General features: G+C 38.3%; 1 long non-coding RNA gene across 1 annotated transcript; it reads right to left on the reverse strand.

The window, feature by feature from the left end:
• Nucleotides 1–1320: 1320 nt before the first annotated feature.
• LOC116658302 lies at nt 1321–5873 on the reverse strand. Its single transcript, XR_004313633.1, has 3 exons — nt 5708–5873; nt 2532–2631; nt 1321–1420 (listed from the first exon to the last, which is right to left on the reverse strand). It is a non-coding gene; the product is annotated as an uncharacterized LOC116658302 (long non-coding RNA).
• Between the last annotated feature and the right edge of the window lie 14565 nt (nt 5874–20438).

Genomic DNA, 20438 nt, shown 5'->3' on the forward strand with positions numbered 1-20438 from the left:
ACTTTACCACATTTGGCCACTTTAAACCTTCTCGATAGCTTCAAACCACTCTATCTCACTTACCTTGACATTTTTGTCCCAGAAAGTGGAAAATATCACACTGAGATATTCTCATTTTATACTGTTCTAGGCCATGTTTTTGTTATGAATTCCTTCTTTTAAATATTTGCAAGCTAAATTAGACTAGATATTATCAATCAAATTTAAATTTTGTTTATAAAAAACATACTCTAACTATAAGTGAAAGCAGGAAACTCTCCCCAGAGCTTACAGCTGTGTCTGGCATATAGTACATATAAAGAAATGTCTTTTGAATAAATATTTGAATGGATGATTTCTTTTTGTTTCTTTTTTTTTTAAAACCCCTTCCCTGGAATGAATGATTACTAATACAACTCTGGGATGTATTTGTGCGTTGCAAGTTGTTAAGTAATTTTACTTAAAAAAAGCGACCTCTTAGGTCAGTGTAATAGCAAATCTTCAAAACTTCAAATCAATATATACTATAGGAGAAAAAAAGCTGTCTTGTCAAGTTGGTAGGGCTAAACTTGGGATGTTTTTATCTGAACCTGCCAATTACTGACAGTGTTGGACAGTTATCAGACGAAGACTTGACCTCTGGGGATACCATTATGCAAGGAATCCATAGCAGGTAACTTTTCTTCCTGGTAGTGGGAGGAGCAACTAGTGTTCCCATTCATCTAAACTGATGCCTGGTCCTCTCTCACCGGGGCACATCACTGTCTTGTCACCCTTCTGTAGGCTGTGGCTCAAATCAATAAAACCAACCTGGGTTTTTACAGTCGGCATGGATGGCGTATCACACCTTTGTTTTCTGAAGGTCTCCAAGTTTGCTGTGGGGCCATGCTATGGAGTACTTAAGCAAAACTGAAGTTGAAAGACGTGGACCGTCTGTGGTAGAAAAATCTAAGAAAGTTTGTCTTTCCATAAATAAGGCACAGTCAAAATCCTACTACTGTATTTGTTTTGATAGCTCATACTCTTCTTTTTTTGTTGTTGTTGCCCTTGGTTTAATGATTTTAAACTTTGAATTTTGGGGGGTTTAAGTTGCTTATTACCCTAAAGTACAATTAGCATTACATCTAAACGTAATGACTGTCCGCCTCATTATGGTCAGGAACTTGAAATGGGAAAATAATCATTTGATTAGTGTCAATCTACTTGACCACTTATACTTTTCTAGAAACTGTAGTCTAGAAATTGAATATGAATATTCTAGGAACGGCAGTCCAGGATTTCTGCATTCTTGATTTAAAATCTTAAATATCCAAAAAAAAATCTTAAATATCCAGAACACCAACCTTTGAAGTTAGCCAAGAGTACTCACTGAAGCACAGGTTGACTTTGTATGTTAATATACTCTATGTCTTCTTTCTTCATGCCAGAAACAAAAGAATTCCTTTAAAAAAAATGTTACCTACTGGATCAAAGATTGAAAAGGAAAAATGCATTTGAGTTTCACTCAACAACTTTCATGCTTCACTGCTCCTAGCTCAGCTTTCTTTTCCTAATTTTGTGTATCTAGTGCCAGTTTTTCACAGAGTTTTAAAGACAAGGCTGATTAAAAAGGATGTGTCCTGTTTCTTAAGTGTCGCTAGAGAGGATTAAAAAGCATGCCACTTGGCAGCTGATTAGCTATATTTTTTCCTCTTTGCGCTCAGTGTTCACGTAACAGCAAGGTGAATTTAATGCTCTAACCAAGTTTTACTAACTGCAACTCTGGGGAGAGAAAGCACTTTCTGATCTTTGCTGTTCTAAGAACAATCGTCATTGAATAACTGCCATATTACATTACATGGTAAACAGGTAATCTTCGGTGTTAGCTACCAAGGAGACTTTAACAAAGAACTGTGTATTTCCATTTGTTTTCCTGGGGCAATGTTTTCTGCTCCAGCCACCACGGTCACTTCCAATCATGGAGCTCTAAGAAGTTAAAGGAGACTAGAACAATGTCAATGCCATTTTGGTACCCAACAAGGAGCCGTTAGGAATCCGTTAAAGTGCATAAACTTCCCCACGGGTTCTACGAAATAGCACATCAAATGAAACTTCTATCCAGGATCATTAAAAGCAAAAGCAAAAAATAAAAACAAAACAACAGCAACAAAAATGAAAACAACAACAACAACAACAACAACAACAACAAAAAACAGTTCTTTGTTTGAAGCCTCTGGGCTGGCTGCAGATTTGAGGTGCAGTGAACGTGCCAGAAGCAGCTGGCCAGGTCTTGTGACTCACAGACACATGACGCTTCTGCTGGGAGCACAGACAGGTGGAAACAGACCTGATCTGTTCACCAACTTAGCTCTGGGATTTCAAATTTATCACCCACTAGTTGGTGGGAAACAATGCCATTTGCAATTTTTTTTTTTTTAATCAGCAAATGCTTGTAGATTCAAGGTAACTTTGAGAAAGGAAGGAAAATGAAACTTCCAATCAAATAGGGTGTGTGACAGCAGCCTCAGTGTGAAGGACTCGCTTTTAGGGGAGAGCTAGGTCAGAGCTCTTACCTTCTTTGTGCCCCTAAATCATCCCGGGTGTCTGTCTAATGTCCTCGTGCTGGAACTTCGTCCGTAGAGACTCTGACTTGCCCATCCAACAGTCCCATTTCTAGAAGGGAGGCAGAGGAGATTTTACTTTTCCTTGTGTAGCTTTATATCCTATTTGAATGTTTCCATGTTTATCTATTTTCTGTTTTTAAAAATTACTTTGAAAAGCATCTGTCCTTAATATGCCCTTTCCTAGACACACCCCACATACTAGTGGTTATAGTTCTTCTAGGTACTCAAAAAAAAAAAAAAAACCAAAAACCCAACATCAAAACAGAAATCTATCTACAGTGTTCAGTCTATTGGACTCATATTACAAAATGTTATGGTAAAGAAAAGGATCGAAAAGTCTGGTTCTGCCAATACATAAATTTTAGGCAAGTTCTGTAACCTCTCTGAGTCTCAGATTCTTCAACTGCGCAATGGGTACTTTCACCCTGTGCTTGTCTCTTGAGGTTGAGTGGAAATTAAATGATACCCACGTAAAGCAGTTTTTATACAGCAGGTGATCAACAATGGTTTGTACCCACTGTCTACCCCAACCCCTGTTCCCACTCAGACATAAGGGGTAGTTTACAGCATATTGAATTCATTTTGTCCTATCTTTTCATGCAGATATTTAGCTTTTTCACTTACAAATGTAGAAAATGCAATGATCATTTCCTCAGCTGAGTATCCCAGGCGGAACCCAAAGGCAGTCATTACACAGGATTTTTTTTTCCTAGTTAGCAAACATTCTCTGATTCTTTTCTGCTTGCTTTTCCTCATCACCTGCCATTTGTATATGCATCTTTCTTCGTTGGTGTCTGTTTATATGTAACCACAGCTTTCACAGCTTCACAAAACTCAAATAATGTTTCAGGGAGTGGCATGTTTTTAGCTAGGAGACAGGTGGCTTGGAGGGTAGGCTTGAGACTTGGCTGTCACTGTTGATGATGGCATTTCATGCCTGCCAGGTAGATGCACAGTCCAGGGACTGAAATGAGACAAGGAACCAGACAGATTACCCTAACACAGTGGGCGGCCTGTGTTTGGGGCTTGAGAGTTTTCCCATATACTTTACCTCTCTGAACAAAATTAACATTGTTACTTAGCATTCTCCTGCCAGCTCTGGAGAGGGTTTTGGAGGCTCTTGTGGCTAGACCAGTAGCATCAGCATCGCATGGAAACTTGTTACAAGTCCAGAATCTCAGCTGGTCCCCCCTGTGCAGCCGTTGAATCAGAATCTGCATTTTCAGGAACGCCCCCACGTGATCTGGGTGTACAGTACAGTTTGAGAAGCTCTAACCTAGGGGATATATTTAAGTTTAACTTCCCAGTTGACTAGGCTACCTGACTGTCTGGAGATGTCTCTTAATTTAATTGAGACTGTATTTGAGACCACAACATTCAGAATAGGTTTACTACATCTTCTGGGTGATGTACCATGTTAGTTACATTTTAGTAGCTGGTTCTCAGTGGAAAAGGTAGGGATGAATCATAGACTGAATTCTACTTGGCAAAGACAGCGTCAGGTACCAGATATGTGTTTGGACTCAGTGCCATTGATGGCCTCTTTCAGCAGTGAAACTGTACTTTCTCATTTCTATTACAGAATTATAGGAATAATTAAAATAGTAGTAGTTAAAATAATCAGAATAATCAGAAGTAGTAGGTTTACATAGCATCTCTGAGTCCTATGTCAATTTCTCAGTTCCTGCCATAATACTCTGAAGTTTCTTGTCAGCTAAATCATTTTTTGTTCCCAAAACATCTGAATTCAATTTTTGTTTCATATTGGCGACCAGACACACCTGATCACTCTTTGCACTAGGATACTTTTTGGTGACAAACTCTTTTGCTTTTATTTTTCAGATGCAGCATTTTTTACACTTTTTTCCTTCAAAAGTTTGCATATCTTATTATATCTTTTATAGCCATATAGTTTTTGATGTAAAAGATCATTGATTTCTTTAACATCATATTGAAGATATAGACCAACTTTTATCACATCACTTCTAAGTGAAATAAAAGTACATGTTGATGTCAGGAAAATGATAACTTATAAAATTGATTCAGTGTGTGTGACCTTTCTGGCAGAGACACCATTTACAACTGTGAATCCTCCGTCAAAAAATGGTTAATTTGCACACCTACAGAGGACTCACTGTGTTTCAGACGGTGTTCTAAGGCTTTAAAAAATCAACTCATTTGATTCTCAAAACAACACTACAAAATATGTTCCATTATTATGGTCATCTTACAAATAAGGAAACACAGGCGCAGAGAGGTCAAGTAACTTGCCCAGGGTCACACAGGCAATAAGTGGCCTAAGTGCCACATTGGGTGGCAATAGGTTACTCCTTACAGTCACAGTATCCTACCTTGTGTCTCTTGTAACCAGATTCAGTGTCCAATTCCCTCCTGAGACTTTACATCATGGCTACCCCACCTCACAACTGCCACGTGTTTCAAACTAATTTTATTTTCCCTCTATTTGATCAAAATTAACATCCTCGGCTGCATTTATTTCAACCAGTTATTAGGAAGAAACAGAACTCTGATTTAAACTAATTCATACCAAGGGGGATTAGATCATAAATAGATTTCAGCTTCACCTAGTCATCGTTGCCTGGGTTTTCACAGTTTAAAGGTGAACAGTTACTATTTTGAAGGGGTTGGTCTCAGTTGAAATAGTTTTCAAAATTAAGGAGGGCCAAAGTTGGGGGTCCAGCAGGAGGGACCTAAATCCCAACAATCTAGCCCCAAACCCCAAAGCTCCGCTTTTCTGTGTCAGAGTTGTACATAGAATAGACTCCATTGCTTAAAAGAAAAATAAATTAAATCATCACTCTGATAACTTTGGGGCTCTTTTCCTTCCCCTGCCCACCATGGGACACATTCTGTTCACCTCCTCCCCATAAGAAAGCACTTTGGGGCTCACAGAACAGGGCAGAACCCCTCTGTGATCAGAGAAACGCAGGAGGAGGTCTGGGAAGTAATTTTGAGCAGATGTTTGAGCCTCTCAGGAATGTGAAATCACACCGCAGAGGTGAATATCTCGGCAACAGGATTATTCTATTTGATACCTGGTGCCAATAACCACACTTCCCAGAATCTTGGCCTCAAAGATCCTTGACAAAGCAAAACTTTTATACCGGGGATCGCAGGAACAGGAAAGTCACCAGTCAGGTCTATGCCTGGTCCCGCAGCAGCTGTCCTCCGAGGTCCCTTAGAAAAGGCCTGAGACCTCCAGGGGCCTGGACTCCTCCCTCAGCCCCAGGCAGGTGGCCAGTCCACTTCCTGCAGTTTTTCCTGCCAAACGGCCGAGATTGCATCTCACCTAATGCCTGCAACGTTGTCCTTTGATGGAGTCAGATTTCTGGTCACGGGTCAGATCTCTGCTTGAAGCAGTTTCTTCCTCCACACCCACTGAATTCTCCAGGGAATCATGGGGGTTTATGCAGATTTTTACAGGCACATATTGGTAGCATTGAGAGCAGCTGAGAATTTTCTTCCTGGTTCTAGTTAGCAATTAACTTATGATGGCAACTCTTCTAAAGCTAATTTGATTGTGTGTGTGTGTGTGTGTGTGTGTGTGTTTGTGAGAGAGAGAGAGAGAGACATAGAGGACCTGTTTTAAGCGATAGCACACGAAGTTACACACCACTTTTCCTAATCAATCAATGGCCCAGTAGCAAAGGGTTGAGACTTTTATTGGGTCAGAAGTAATTAGTACCAGTAAGTTCCAGAGATCTGCTGTATAACATAGTGCCTTGAGTTAACAACAAGGGATCGTGTACTTAAAAGTTTGTCAAGAGGGTAGATCTCATTTTACTACAAGAAAAAAAGGCAGGAGGACATAAGGAAACTTTGGGAGGTGATGGAGGTGATGGGTATATTATACATATTGGATACATTATATATAAATACAATATATGTATATTATCTGGATTGTGGTGATGGTCACAAGAATAATATACATGTCCAGACTCACCATACTGTGTACATGTATGATGTCCAGTTTTTTGTTTACAATTATACCGCAACAAAAGATGAAGAAAAACAGAATAAAGTCCTATTCTCTCAGAAATTTCTCAGTTGCCATAGAAGGGAAATCAGCATGCCTTCTCCCAGATGCCCCCACTGTGGTTACCTAGGGGCTGAACAAACAATTTTCCACTTAATTCCTTTAGCCTCCGGGAGTCCATGGGCCAATTCAGTAACGCACCCAGAGGGATCAACAACCTGACTGCAGTGAGACCTGCAGACACGTTTCTCAGAGAGAAAGCCTCAGGTTACCGTTCCTACTCAAGTCCTACTGATAGGTTTCATTGTCTGTTACTAAGAGCAAGACTCCTGTCACTAGGCACACTGGAAACATCAGTTTTAGCTTGTGATGAAGCAGATTTTCTCAAGATCTTCATAATAGAGGTTTTGCATGTGTTTGATGACTATTAAATGTGTGTGCCCAGCTGAATTGCTGTTTCTTAAATTTCAGTTCCTCATTTCAACTGACCACTTAGACTCTGCTCTTTGAAAGAACTTGTCCAACTATTAACCCAAATGCTATGTAAATTGACTCATTCTCTTCCCCAGCCAACATACCACTTCCTCTGGTTTCCCCGCTTCTGTCCCCATTTTTTAAAATAAATCCTTTTTCTGGTCTCTCGAGCTCAGCATTATATTTAATTTATTCATCAACATATTTTCTTGGTTTAATAGGTTTTATTTTTGCAAGACTATCCCACAAAACTGTCCCCTTTCTGGAATCATGCCTGTAACTTGCAGGTGGTGGCCTTGTGGTTCCTGGCTGTGGAATTCAGTCCAAACAATTAGCCTCACCCAAGTGATGGATAATTGAAAGTCAGTCTTTTGTGTGTATATTAGTTAACTAGTCACACTAAGAAACTGGAAAGTAACAAATGAGAGCAAAATGCAAGATTAAGAAAATATCTAAGTAACAGTAAATATTTTTTATCCATAAAAGATGTCAAAAATAATAAAAGTAATTTAAAACTAAATTCCAACAATTATAAATTACTGTTTTACCTAACTAGACTCTTCCTCAACTTGACCAAAGAGAAACACATTTATTTCAACAAGTATTAATTTTTTTTAAATTAAGGTATAGTTGATCTACAATGTTGTATTAATTTCTGGTGAATGGCATAGTAATTCAATTATATATATATATATATATATTCCTTTTCACATTATTTTTCATTATAGGTTATTACAAGTTATTGAATATACTTCCCTGTGCTATACAGTAGGATCATGTTGTTTGTCTGTTTTATATATAGTAACGTGTATCTATATATCCCAAACTCCCTATTCCCTTTCCCCTCTGATAACCATAATTTTGTTTCCTACGTCTGTGAATCTGTCTCTGTTTCAACAAGTATTAATTGGCACCATTACCTTGGTCTTTGGACCAGCTATAGCAGAATCATTACAGAGCTTTTTTATATTTATTTTAGTTTACTTGGTTTTGTTTGTGTTTTTTTTTTTTTTGCCCTGTACCATTTAAAAAATTATTTAGTTGTAAATAATCAATACATGTACAAAGTACCACTTTTAATAGTTACAAAGGATAATGCAATGAAAATAAAGTATCCTTCCCATCCCATCCTCCAACTGTTCAGTTCCCCTCCCTAGCTGCATCCATGGTACCAATTGCTTGTATTTCCTTCCAGAAACATACCACGTGTGTTTCTAGCAGGCATCTTGCTTGCTTTAATATCCATTCTCAGCCTCTTGCTAGTATTCCTTCCTGTGATGCAGAGGCTAGAAAGCTAAAAATAACATCTCCCAGACTCCCTTATAACCAGAGGGCTTGATGTGATTTATGTTCCTCTAATCAGACGCACTTGTACGACACTTGATTTTGAAACTGAGCTAAGTGAGGAGAGAGGTGGGGCCCGAGGCATCCTAGTTTGCTGTGTGGATCCAGGCAGTGGCTGCACGACTCAGCAGCGTAGTACTGGATTCCCAGTGAAGCAGGGGCAGCTTTCTGATTGTAGTGGAGGTGATGTAGCTTTTACAGACACCAGCCCGACCCATGGCTTCTAGATTCCACAGACACATACCTGATCGTATTAGTACTGTCAGCTCTCTGCTGGCCTCATTCTGCACTGCCTTCTTTGGAAATGACTCCTAGAAACTTAGCTGAAGTCTAGTTAGTTAACCAGCCAACAAACAGTTCTGAGGCTATTGAAAATTCTGTTCCGCTTCAGCTGGCTGGAGTAGATTCTATTCTCTGCAACTGAAGCTTGATTTATAAAATGTCTATGAATACCTGTGTGTCAGTAAGTGGAATAATGGCCCTCCAGAATGGCCACGTCCTAATCCTTGGAACCTGTGAATATGCTTAATTCCAAAGGAAATTAATATGAAATTAACGTTGCCGGTCAACTGATCTTAACATAGGGAGAGTATTGCGAATTATTCAGTTGGGCCTAAAGTAATCATAAGGATCTTTAAAGGTGGGAGAGAGAGGGAGATAAAAAGTCAGAGGAAGTTCTGACTACTGATGAGTCTGGTGTTCAGGGAAGAGAAGCCATGACTCAAGAAATGTGAGTGACTTATAGAAGCTAAAAAATGCACTGAACCACACTGAGTGCAAAAGTAAATCTTGAGAAAGAGTTTGGGATGGACAATGTATCTTTTTTGTGTCATAAATGTTTACAAAGTTTAAAATAACAATACAAGGAAGAAAAAAAGAAATTATGTTTCTCTCTTTCCAATCATTACAGAATGGCTGGGAATGTTAGCATTCATTGCCAGTAAAGAAAAGAATGTTTATGAAGTATATTTCATTTTTAGTTATTTCTTTCCAGTTAATAATTGGCCTTTCAAGAAAAAAAAAGTCTTATTTGGGAATTCTTTCCATGATGGGGTGAGAAACTAAGAGCAGGATGTCAATTTGATATTTTGAATGGAGAATATTTCAAACGGAGAGGAAAAACTTCCAAATTACGCACAAAGATATCCGTATTAAATCATCTTCATTCAGACACAGTAAAGACTTGGAAGAAATGAAAAACAAAAAAGAAAAGGTGAGAAACAACCACCAATTTTCTCACTAATCAAACAACAAAATGAGATTTTTAAAAGAAGGTTGTGATAATTCCAGATACTTGTGAAATCTACAGAGACATTACTCTAGTCAATTACCATTGGAAAAGGGAAGAATGAAAACTTGGTGGCTATGTTCCAGCGGCACCCTATCTGGGTAGGGCCAGTCTAAAAGTATCTTGCCCTCCTACTGTCTACTGTTTTAAGCTTTGCAAAATATGCATCACAATGACCATAGGAGCAACCAAACCGACAAGAGTGCCAAGAAATTTTTGTTCCTGCTCTATAATACCAAACAAAAATTTGACTTCTAAAATTTTGAATAACATTGGAACAATACTTTTTAATGGAAAGTTCAGACTGATTCTTGTATGTCAGAATTTCCACCTATGATGGTGATATCTAGCTCTGATCTTGAGTTCTGATGAAGGTGGATTTTTAATTTGGAATTTAAGTTGGAATTAAGTCAAATATGTGTGTCTGACATACTCTTAATGCTCAGTCAGGCTCAGGAGCCACTTATTTACTGAATATTTACCTGTGACAGGTCCTGGCTAGACTGGCAGTAGAAAGATAACTATCTGCTCACAGTTACACAAGACAATCTATTGGCAGTGTTTTCTGGCCTAGAGCTTGTTTCTGATATTGACTTATTCTTTCTTGCAGGGGCAAGAAATTGTAATTCTAAACACTGTAATTCTAAACATTTAAAACAGTTTATATTCTGAGGATGAGTAATTAGGGTAAGGAAGAGTGGTTAGCGCAATTCTACATTAAAACATTAAGAGATAGTGAAATACAAACATAGGAGTAGATTGGACTCCAGATATTGATCAGGTACATATAGAATTAAGCATATGATAAAGGTGGCATTTCAAATCTGTAGGGGAAATATGGATTACTGTTCTCAAACAGTATGATGAAAACAGGGAGAGGGTGTAGCTCAGTGGCAGAGCGCATGCCTAGCAGGCAGGAGGCCTTGAGTTCAAAGTCCAGTCCCTCCATTAAATAAATAAATAAACAAACCTAATTACCTACACCCCAAAACAAAACAAAATCATGATAAAAACAAACATCACAATAAAAACAAACCCGAATTACTCCATCCACCTTAAATCATATCCAAATATATCACTTTAAATGTAAAAAGGGAAATTATAGTATGACCAGACGTTCTTAGTTTGTGAAAATTCAGCAAACTGTACACTTATGACACATATACTTTGAGACTATAGATGATCAATAAAAATTTTAAAACTAGATAAAGTGATAGGTTATTTATTTTTATCATTTTGGAGGAGAAGAGGCCTTTCAATGGTAATGTAAAACTCAAAAGTCATGACAAAAAGATTGATAAGTTTAACTACATGCAAGTTTGAACACCATCAAAACACTATCAAACATAAACACTATCAAAGGTGAAAAACTAAATGCCCATTAATGTAGGATTGCCCATGGTATAGGAAAATAATGAAATGCACCATTTGAAGCAATGACCTGATATGGAAATAAATGCACTGGCATGGAAATACATCTATTGATTAGATGGACAAAGTACAATTGCAGAACAATATGTATAGTGTAATAATTATGAGCAATTTACATGTAAGAACATGAATAAAAATGCTGGTTGATATAAACCAAACTGCTAATAGTGGTTGTCCTGAGACATGGGATTCTTTGGGACTTTCCCCTGTCATTTACACATTTCTATATTGTTTGAATTTTGTACAACAAGCATTTTTTTTTTACATAATCAGAAGAAAAGCATAAAAATGTGGATGTGCTTAATATATGGATTTAAGAATAGGCCAAGTTTTTATTTATACTGGAGAAATTTGATTTCAATTTATCGCTTCATTTAAAAAAAAATCACCCTGAGTCAGGATTAAAACATTCTCCTCCCAAAATGAATGGATGAATGAAGGAATGAAAGCGTAATTAAGAGATATTTTCTCTCAGGCCTTTCGTCGTCTGACATTTCTGTCTCTTTCTCTCAATAAATTTACTTAGAGAGTTCCTTTTTCTCAGGGTTCTTCCCACACAAATGAAACTGTCTTCATGGGCTTTCAATTCCTGTCTCTACAAGGTGTCTGCCATGAGGTTCCTTTCCCTTTCATTTTGGGTTAAGCAATATTTAAATAGACCCATTAACTAACATTCTCATCTGAGGAAGAGAGCTCCTTAAGTGAACTTAACTAGAGATGGCAATTCCTCTTAGACTGTTTCCCTTGGCATCACATCATTTGCCTGACCTTGGAGAACTGCTGGTCTTTGAACAAAACTCTGCTGTGTCGTGATCACAATATCTTTTCTGCTTTGTGAATGTTTTATTTAATTGTTTAATCGTATTCTGAAACACAGCATGTCTCCCAATCCTGGGTTCTCATTTCCACTTGATTTGAAGGAAAACTGCATGTGGGAAGTCACAAATTTTCTTAATTGGCAGGGCATGGCTCTTTAATATGTTTTGAACCCAACCTTGTGATGTTGTAATAGCCCGGATTTCTTCATTCTTTGTATACTTTTTAGGGGTGAGAGGGAAGGTGGCAAGAAGGTGGTGGTTCCGTGCTGGAGAATGAACACACACATATGCACGTAAACACAAACACGGGTTTGCACACAGGCAGGCCTGATGAAACCCAGACTTCACCTGTCAGGAGTGGCTGCTACGATGTAGGCCAGAGGGCAGATAAGACTTTTCCAGCATTTCTCTCACACTACTAGCATTTATTTCCCTCCTCCCTCCCACCCAGTAATCCTTAGGGAAAAAAAAATCTGACCTCGTAATAAATAGAATGTATTTATTCTGAATATACTTCTCCAGCTTTTTTGAAATAGTATTTCTACCAAAATTCAGGTATGTAGGAATTAACTTCAATTATGACTTCATTGTTTAACAGGAACTGTCTTCCCTGAAAAAGAGAAGGGACCACTTAGTGAAGCATAGATCTTGGGAATCACATCTTGGCTAATCGCCTCCAGGCAGAGTTTGCCACAGAGTGGCAAATAATTCATTTATAAGACAGCAGTCGTAAGAAGAAGAATCTGACCAAATCACTGAAGTAATAACTCCTTGATTTGAAACCTGCAGGACATAGAGACATAATTTTACCGTGTCTTCCTATTGTCAAATTTAGCACACAATTATTGAGAGCCACGTGCTAATGGTTGGCAAGAATGCCAAGAAAGGAAACAGTCCCAGTCTCAAGGCCATCAGCATCACAACAGGAAATGAAAGCTGTGTGATAACAGCGGTACTACAAAAGAAAACGCTCCACACGGCCTGGGAGGGGGATACGCACAGTGTTTACGGGAAAGGAGAGAACACGCTGAAGAAAGAAGAGATCTTGTAGAGAGGTGGCCCGTGAGAAGTCATAAAGGTGATTTATATTGTGTCCTTGGGAAATGCAACTTCCTCCTTTAACCACAAGCTCCATGAGGGTGGGCCCCACATCTTTTTTTTTTTTTTTTAAGGCATCTTTTATCTTTTTGGGGGCGGGTAATTAGGTTTGTTTGTTTATTTTAAATGGAGGTACTGGGGACTGAACCAGAACCCCATGCATGCTAAGTATGTGCTCTACCACTAAGCTATACCGGCCCCTCTTACATGCTGCCTTTCTTTTTTTTTTTAATGGAGGTACTGTGGATTGAACCCAGTGCCTTGTGCATGCTAAGCATGTGCTCTACCACTGGGCTATACCCTCCCCCCTCCTACCTCTCCTTTATCACTCCTGCACACCCATCTGTACAAGCACCTTGTACACTACCTGGCACAGAGTGGGTCCTCAATGAATGTGTAAAGGTGAGAAAAGAAATTAGCTTCAAGTGCCTATGCTGTGCCAGGCCTTTTCCCGGCTGATCTTCACAACAAACCACTGAGGGAAGTTTCCTTTCCTCCCACCCCTTTGTCTCTTTCCTCCTCCTCCTCTTAAAAAAAAAAAAGAAAGAAATCATGGCATAGGGAGCAAACCAACTTGAGATAAGCTGAACAGTAGTGATGTGTTCAAGTACAGGCCCCATCATTTAGTAGTCATGTGATCTCAGGCAAGGTAATTACTGGTCTCAGTTTCCTGCTCTTTAAAATGGGGATGCTAATACCATGACTCATAGCATTGTAATGAGGACCACATCAGATGAGGTGTATGAAGTGTGTAGGTCAGTGCCTGAGGCTGGAAAATGGTCAGACGGTGTTAACTGTTGCTCATGTTGCTGTGGTTGATAATCTTGGGGAACAAGAAATCACATCACCTACTTCCCTGGTTTATTTTGAGGACTATGTTAAGATGACATGCTATTAATGTGTAAAAAAAAAATGCTGTTATCTTAAAATTGTCTCCATGAGGTCTAAGAGTATTCTGTGAAAAGAGATTTTGTGGTAAGGGAGGGCTAGGAGCTCAAGGAGGCTGCTTCTGTAGAGTTCACTAGACTGGACAAACTGGATTGACAAAGGTCAGTGTTATAAGAGTTAGGAGAGATACGGTGTAAGATAGGGGGAAAAGGGTGGGGAAGGAAGAGGGAGGAAGGGAGGGGGATTTAGCTTAGGCAGATGTGAGGAAAGGTAATGCTGGGTGAGCAGGTGTGGGCTACCAAGGAGATGGAGGAGATCTGCTCAGGAGCCACCTATAGAATGTGGTGCATTCGTGGGAGTGGTGATGTCGGCCAGAAACCGGCAGAATGGAATGTGAATTCTCGGAATATGCAGAGAGGAATGTTTCCCTTCACAAGCTTCTTTTGCTTTCATAGGCATTTAATCCTGGGCATCAAAATAATGTCAGAACAGGCAGTTTAAAAGCTCCAGTCTCACATAGAAATGGCCACAAGGCACATGAAAAAAAATACTCAGTATCGCTAATTATCAGAGAAATGCAGATCAAAACTACAAGAGGTATCACCTCACACTGGTTAGAATGGCCATCATTCAAAAGTCCACAAATGATAAATGTGGGAGAGGCTGTGGAAAAAAGGGAACCCTTCTACACTGTTGATGGGAATGTAGTTTGGTGTAGCCATTATGGAAGATTACTCAAAAAACTAAAAACAGACTTCCCATATGATCCAGCAATCCCACTCCTGGGCATATATCCAGAGGGAACTCTAATTCGAAAAGATACATGCACCCTAGTGTTCATAGCAGCATATATACAATAGCCAAGACATGGAAACAACCTAAATGTCCATCAGCAGATGACTGGATAAAAAGCTGTGGTATATTTATACAATGGAATACTACTCAGCCATAAAATAATAAAATAATGCCATTTGCAGCAACATGGATGGACCCGGAGATTGTCATTCTAAGTGAAGTAAGCCAGCAAGAGAGAAAAATACCATATGATATCACTCATTCATGGAATCTAAAAAAAAAGACACAAATGAACTTATTTACAAAACAGAAACAGACTCACAGACATAGAAAAGAAAATTACAGTTACCAGGAGGAGAAGAGGGTGGGAAGAGATAAATTGGGAGCTCGAGATTTGCAGATACTAACTGTTATACATAAAATAGATAAACAAATTTCTACTGTATAGCATAGGGAACTATATTCAATAGCTTGTAGTAATCTATAATGAAAAAGAACATGAAAATGAATATATGTACATATATGATGTATATGTATGACCAAAACATTATGCTGTACACTAGAAGTTGACACAACATTGTAAACTGACTATATTTCAATAAAAAAAAAGTTCCAGTCTCAGATGGGACATCAACCCCATTGTCATCTGCGCCGTTAAGGAAGTTGAGGGGGGATCTGAAATAAAGTTTCCACTTCTTGTTTCAGAAATGATTCATGGTGCATTGAGCAGAAGCACAGACATGTAACAATTTGATGAGTGCCTTTTTCGTGTCACATTAGGCAGACACAGACATGCTAACACCCAAGGAATAATGATTATAGATGGACTCCTCTGCTGAGAGTTCCCCTGGGTTAATAAGACAAACAAACAAAAACACCAAAACCAAAACCAAAACAAAAACAAAAAACATTTTTCTTTGGCATTTGTAAAAGCTCACAAGTGAAGAAAACGCAAATCACTAATATTTTTGTTTTTAAAAAAGCTACCCTTTTTTGAAATTTGTGGTGCAGTAACTTGTGGTATGTACCAATATCTTCTGATGTGGGGGCAACTGGTCATTTGTATTTACTGCTTAAAATTTGCAAAGAGATCTAAATAAGAATATTCATTCATTACTAAATTCATGACTAAAATGAGAACGTGCCCAGTTTACTGGGTTTTTCTGTGATGATTCTAAATGCAGATTCTCTGCAAAAAGGTGGATTTTATTTAAATAAGTGTAAATTCAAAACAGTTAAACATATCTTAGACGTCTTAGCTGGAAATCACATTTTTCAGGGCAGAGTTGGTGTTCACTGTGTTGCGTCTTTCACAGGGCCCAGCATACGTAATGCCTTGTATATTATGTTAAAATTTTTTGTTATTAGTGAAAAACATGTTTATTAATTGAACGAGGGAGTGAAGCTTAGTCAATGCTTATAGAACCAAATTTTTTAAGCTTAATTTTTTGAGACATGTGAATTTTTTTTCTATGACTATTGGTGTAGCTGAAAAAGCAAATCATTACCTACTACAAATCCTTTATTAACTACTTAAAACTTTTGGGATAAGACCTCAAATCATTCCCGTGACACACGGAGCCCTCCCTGTTTGACTATGGTTCCCCAGTCTGGCCTGCCAAAAGGCATATCAGACTTTCAGTTATACACCTGCCTGTTGTTTGGGCTGCCTAGATACATGTCCTTGTCTTCCTTATTGGGCAACTCCTGTGTACCCTCCAAAGCTGCCCAATACTTGCTCTTTAAAGGGCAGGAACTGTATTTTCGATCTCTGTATCAGTGACAGAGCAGGTGCTGATCTATAATGGGTGACCAGTAAGTGTTGAGTTGAATGAACTTGTACGCATGGCTAGAAATTCTTGACATGATTTAGTGTGTGTCATTGAATTCCCTGATACTTTAAAAATGCAAATGCATTTGTCATTTGGACTTAAAGTAGCTGACCTTTCAAAAGAGATGAGCTTTAACATTTGGGAAGAGTAGTGCTTCTTGAAAGAGATTCTCTTTGAGGACCCCACGAGGAGGTTCTATGACTTACCGACCATCCACCAGCTCTATAATGACACTGTGATCAGAATAAAGTACAAATGACAGTATTAAAAAGGCCCTTTCAGGACCTACTGTTTATCACAGGAAACTGTATTCAATTTCTTGTAATAACACATAATGGAAAAGAATCTAAAAAAGAATATGTATGTATATGTAAAAAAATGTCCTTTCAATTGGCAAAGCGGTGAGTCATTTGGATGGGCTTATCATATTATTCAATTTTTACTTACTTATTTTTAACTTTCTTGGGGTGGGAGGTAATTAGGTTTATTTATTTACTTATTTTTAACGGAGTTACTGAGGACTGAACCTAGGACCTTGTGCAAGCTATGCACATTCTTTAACACTGAGCTCTACCCGTTCCCCGATGGACTCATCATGGTTTTAATTAAGCGTTTTCTTAATGTGCAGTAATGAAAGTGCTTAGAATGACCCTATATCTGAGCACATCCCTCCAATTGCCAGCAAAGTAGCAGAATTTTGCTCCAAGTAGATGAGTCTAATGGGTCACCAGTTTGAGCAGGGGGGACATTTTCCAGCCTCACTGACCTCACAGTATAGGCATTGTGTTTGAGATTATTATTTCCTGCAATTGTTTTTCTAAAGAATGATTTTTAAAATTCAGGTTATACATTGATGTAATTTGTGCTTAAGTATACAGCCAACTAGCCAAGGCAAAACAAGATAACAATAAGAAAATTGGCCAGGAAATCTAGCGTTGTGGAACTAAGAATAAACAAAAAGAATTAGTTGCCTCTAAGATTTGAGCTAAGTGAGTGTTTTAAAAATAACACAATTGAGCTAATATTTAATTTTCTTCAGAATAATCTTCCTGGTTAGAATAGTCTTCACCAGAAGGAAAGAAGGTAGATGGTTTTTTCAATATAAATGTCTTCTGATAAATTCCTAAGAAAACAGTAAGGAATAATGGCTGTTTAGTATGAATCAGGCAGGTCTGAAATTATGTCATTCTCACAGAAATTATCATATTCTCTTTTGTACCAGATCAACATGTTCATTATTCAACACAAAAAAGAAAAAAAGAAAAGAAAGTGAGTGATTAGAGTGATATTAATTTATTTGTTTGGTAATGCAAAGAAGGGTGAGGACAGATGGACAAAAAAAAAAACCAAACCCAATTCATTATAAAATAAAGGAAATAAAGGCAAAAGGAAAAGGTAATTTGCTCTTAACTGAAAGGAATTTGAAGTTAAATTTAAATATATGATGAGATTATCTTTTCACTATATTTTCTATCATCCCACTAATAGTTACTGCTGAGGAAAGCAATGTTTTGAGCTGAGTAATGTGCTAGCCATATAAAAATGTATGAAATACAGTGCCATCCTTTGAAGGTCTCACTGGGGAAGAAAGACTAAATAATAGCTACCATTTGCTCAGTACTCAAAAGTTTAGAACATAGTTTCATATACAATTTTGTAAGTTTAAAAAATACATGTGTAGATTTCACTCTTTAGTTGGGATTTCCTTAGGCTTTACCTCTGGAAGACAGCATTAACTCTGGGGTTGTGATTAATTCTTAGCTTTAACTCCATTTTCTCAACCCTTCTTATGGGTCCTATTCCCTGATCCTTCCAATTTCTTTTATGATCCAGTATCTCCACACTACCTCAATGGGAGGTTGCCCTCTGAGTCTGCAAAGTGATTTTACTTATTTTAATTTTCAAACTTCTTCAGTATATGGGTTTATTATGGAAATAATACAGATCCTGAGATTTACTGGCTAGAACTGACTGTAGATATTTTATCTTGTCACATTATGTGACCTGACTTCTGGTTAAGGAAATAGTCACCCTATCTACTTGTGGCACTCACTTAGTCACTGAGACATTTAACTGACTTTTAACTTTTCCATTACATGTATTCTGAATATATATAGTTATACATATTATATATTCTTTTATCTATATTCTGAAATTATATTTTCAAAGGTAACCTTATTGTCAAATCCACTGATTTTTTTCCCTCCTGTTTGTTTTCTTTAACCTCTTTTCATTTCTGTTCATTGGCCTTTCTTCTTAAAATATCTAACATCCTAGAGACCTAGGCATTTGGTTCTCTTCCAATACATTATATTTTTCTTTGTCTCCTTCCATAAATTCCCTTTTGCCTTCCATCAGCCTCATTCTTTCGACGTTTAGATGGTTTATTTCACTATGGGCTGCAGAAGCCAAAGAGTTTCAGGCTCAGGAACATTCCGTTTGCATACCCACTTCCACTCCTTACTTCTAGGGATTTCCAGGCTGAAATGATTGCCTTCCTTCAAGCTTATACCTTTCAATTTACACCTTCTCCCTGAAACCTGCATTGTCCATAGTAATTGATTTTCCTTTGATTTCTCAGGCATTTGACTCTCACTACCTCATACTATTAATAAACTATGTGTTCATGTCTCACTTCCTGGTTAGAATGCTAAGTCTTTGAGGATAAGGGCTGGACTTCAGCTTTCTTGGCTTGTTTGTCAGTTAGCTTGGTAGGAGACAATGAACATAATACTCAATAAATATCTGTTGACTGAAAAAAGGCACAGCATGTTCCATGGTTTCAGTACAACACAGCCAGTATGTACATCTTTTTTAGGTGTGCATAATATATTTTTTTCTTTTCTCCTTTTTGGTCTCTGATTGTGACTGCCAGTTCTTGTTATAAAGGTAACCTATGTAACCTTTTTAGAAGTAATAAAAGAATTAAGATGGCAAAAGCAGACGTATAGGAGATAGCGGGAATGGATATTTACAAGGTTGCTACTATGTGCCAGGCACTGTGCTTTGCACTGCAGCGATTTCTTTCCACACACTCTAGAGGTCCAGAGAGGTTAATATATCCAAAGTCTCACAAAGAATAAATGTCTGGGCTGAGTTTCAGAAACCCAGATTGCCTTGTTCCAAAGGGCAAAGCAGTTCTCGTGTTGGATGATTGTGAGAATTAAATGACAAAATTTCCTTAAAAAGCGCCAGGCACTAGTTGGCATTCGACAAATACTGCTCTCACACACATCTGTCTGGGAACTGGGTTTGCTTCAACAGGAAGGGAAGACAGCTGGCTGAATTAATTATATTTGTTTCTTACTCTAAGAAAGGATTATGTCTGATTACAATAATCCTATGTTCTTCTTCATATTGAGGCTAGAAAAAATGCCAGGCAATATCTCATATCATTACTATCCCGGCTCACGCCCAGCCCAGCCCACTCCCCCATTAGGTAACAATTTAAACCATACTTTCAAAAGAGAAAAGGGATTTAGAAAGTTGTCTCCCGTGGATAGAGACTAAAGGAACCCAATAATTTACTCTCATAAAATAGAATTTATTTGGTGCCTAGGGTTATTTTCCCGACGAAGAAATGTTTCTGATTCACACGGAACTTTGCAAGGTAAACCGCGGGTCCTCGTAGCAGCAGGGCCTCCAAAGTTCAAAAGTAAGCGGGTTCTCTCTCTCTCTCTTGTCCTCTTGTCTCTCTCGCGGCCTCTTTTCTTTTAGGTCCCCCTAAGCCTGCTACTCTGCAGAATGCAACACTGCAAACAAAGTGGGGCAACTCAGGCTCACTCTGCCTGTCAGCAAAAAGTCTTTCCCTCCATCTGAGGCGACAAACGACACAGAACGCGGGTCCCAGCTGCTTCGAAGTTCAGGGAGGACGACTGCTCGCAGCTGTGT

The sequence above is a fragment of the Camelus ferus genome, chromosome 20 (genome assembly GCF_009834535.1).
Source record: "Camelus ferus isolate YT-003-E chromosome 20, BCGSAC_Cfer_1.0, whole genome shotgun sequence".
In the NCBI taxonomy this organism is placed as follows: Eukaryota; Metazoa; Chordata; class Mammalia; order Artiodactyla; family Camelidae; genus Camelus; species Camelus ferus.